The sequence below is a fragment of the Lonchura striata genome, chromosome 21, assembly GCF_046129695.1.
Source record: "Lonchura striata isolate bLonStr1 chromosome 21, bLonStr1.mat, whole genome shotgun sequence".
NCBI lineage: Eukaryota > Metazoa > Chordata > Aves > Passeriformes > Estrildidae > Lonchura > Lonchura striata.
The window spans coordinates 11,243,560-11,246,059 of record NC_134623.1 but is presented as its reverse complement, the minus strand read 5'-3'; the positions used below and the strand labels follow the sequence as shown (position 1 = coordinate 11,246,059).

Here is a 2,500-nt window from a genome sequence, read left to right as displayed (position 1 = left end):
CGGCACGGCCCCCTCCCGGAGGCGCGCCCGCGCCTTCGGGGCTCGGAGGAGGCGGCTCCTCCGGCTCTTCCCGCACCGGGGAAGCGGGGCTTTTGCCCGGCCGGGTAGAGCCCCGCTCTCGGGCCCGAGGCGGGCCCTCTGGCGCGGCAGAGGGTGGGGAAACGCCGGGGGTCGAGGTCCTCCGGGCGTTCCGGGCCGCGCTTCGTGGCGGGGGAGCGCGCGGGACCCGCCGCCGGGGAGGCGCGGCGGCGGAGGCGGCGGCGAAGGCGTTCCTCGCCCCGCCGGCGTCGTCGTCGCCGCGGCCTCTCCCGGCGTGGTCGGCGAGGTCGCTCGGCGGCCGGGCCGCGTCCCCGCACCGGCGGGGCGGCCCGAGCCGCGGCGGTCCTCTCGGGCGCAGCGCCGGGCTACTGAGGGAAACCCCGGGCCCCGAGAAGGACGCCGCGGTGGTGGCGGCAGACGTCGGGCGCGCCCCCGCCGGTGGACGCTCCCCCGAGGGCGGCAGCGGGGGAGGCACCCCGGCGGGGCCATGCAGGTCGTTTCCCTCGCCCCAGGGCCAGGTACCTAGCGCTCCGCGCCTCCGGCGGCCCCCCGGCTTCCTTTTCCTCGGCGTCGTCAAACGCTGCGGGGAGGGGGCCGCGAAAGGGCCGCCGCCGAGCCGGGGCGGCGGTTTAAAGACTCGGGCGGCTCGGCGCGTCCTTCCGCCGCGGCGGCGGCGGCGGCGGTTGCCGGGCGGCGGTGCGCGGCTCCATTGAGGGGTGGGGAGCTACTCCCGCGTGATCCCCTGCGGTGGTGCCCGCGGCCACCGGCCGCGCGGCCGTCGTCCCGCCGCGTTACCGCGCGCGGGGGGTTTGTCGCGCCGCGCCGGGGAGGGGCGCCCTGCCCCCCCCTCTCCGCGGCCCGGCCTCGGCGGAGAGGCCGCGGCGCGCGGTCGGCCGCGGGGGCCGACCCGCTCGCCTCGAAACGGGCGACGCCGGCAGAGAGCGCGCGCTCTCTCGCCCCTTCCTCAGCTGCGGGGTTGCGGCCGCCGGGGCCCGCCGCGCTCTCCTCCTTCCTCGGCCGCCTCTGCGGTCTCTGGGGTGCGGCGCCGCGCGCGGCGCGGCCGCGCCGTCTCTCTCCCCTCGACGGCCTTCTCCTCGAGCGCGCCGGCGGCGCCGGTCGCCGGCCGTCCCCGGCTCAGCGACCGCCCGCCCGCCCGGGGCCGAGCGCTCGGCAGGTCCCTCCGTCGCCGGAGAGTCCGCGAGCGCGGGCGGCCCCGTGCCGAGCGGCGGCGGCGCCGCTCGGCGAGTGTCCCCCGCCAGCGGGGACGGCCGGCCGGACGGCGCCCGCCGTCGCCGGCGGCGGTCCCGGCCCGGGCCCCGCCCGCCGCCTCCCCGTCGCCCTTTTCTCCGTCCGCTCGCGGAGCCCCGGAGGAAGGTCGTGCGCGCGGCGGCCGTGGGGGGTTGGGGGGGGGGGCGCTTCCCCGCCCGGTCTCCCCGCCCGGTCAGCGGGGAGAAAAGGGCGGGCGTCGCTGCCCCCCTCCCCGCCTACCCCCCCGGCTCGGCGCCGCACGCCTTCCCCTGGGCCGCGCGTGCCCGAGGAAAAAGGGGCTCCGTGACGGTGCGAGGCGGCGGCGGTCCCGGGAGTGCGGCCGTTGCGGCGGCGGGTCAGCCGTCCGGCAGGCTCCGGGCGCTCGCGACGCCGGCTCGGGTCTCGGTGCGGCGCCCGCCTCCGGCGCCGGCGGCGGAGCGCGTCCGCCGGGCGCTCGCCCTTCCCGGCGGGAGCGGTCCCGCGGGGGGCGTTGCCGGTTGGGCGGTGGCCGTCGTGTGCCGTCTCGAGCGCGGCAAGGCCGCTGGGGAGAGAGAGCGAGCCGGCCGCGCGGTGGCGCGGCGGCGCTCCGCGGGTCCGCGGAGCGGCGGTGAGAAGGGAGAGCGGCGCGCGCGGGGGCCGACGGCCGCGCCCCCGGCCGCGTGCGTCCCGTCGTCCCGTTGCAGCGAGGCCGGGCGGGCCGCCGTGTCCCCCCGCGGTCCGGCGCGCGCCGCGTGCCTCCTCCGTGCGGAGGCCGGGCCGAGCCCGGGCGCCTGGGCCGCCTCCGGAGGACGGCACAGTTTGCCGGCGGCGTCTCCCCTCGCTCGTAGCGGCGGGGGGAGGCGGTCGGGGACGCGGGTCCCCCCGCCTTTCCCGCCGACCTTCGGAGCGTTCCGTTGGGCGTTTCGCTCTCGGATGGTTTTTCTTTCCCCCCCCACTCGGTTCGTTGCGTTGTGTGCTCGTACGGTCGAAGCCGGGGGCGGCCCGCGTGCGTGCCCCCTCGGCGAGAGAGAAAAAAAGGGGCCCCCTCCGCCCGTGTGCGGGGTTCGGTGCCGAAAGCCAGACAACTCTTAGCGGTGGATCACTCGGCTCGTGCGTCGATGAAGAACGCAGCTAGCTGCGAGAATTAATGTGAATTGCAGGACACATTGATCATCGACACTTCGAACGCACTTGCGGCCCCGGGTTCCTCCCGGGGCTACGCCTGTCTGAGCGT

At 79.3% G+C, this 2,500-nt stretch overlaps 1 non-coding gene across 1 annotated transcript in view; it reads left to right on the top strand.

The window, feature by feature from the left end:
* The first annotated feature begins 2,349 nt into the window (after positions 1-2,349).
* LOC144247370 (5.8S ribosomal RNA) overlaps positions 2,350-2,500 on the top strand; it is a 153-nt gene continuing 2 nt past the window's right edge. Inside the window, exon 1 of the ribosomal RNA XR_013341072.1 lies at positions 2,350-2,500. This exon is cut by the window's right edge and continues 2 nt beyond it. This is a non-coding gene — a ribosomal RNA (5.8S ribosomal RNA).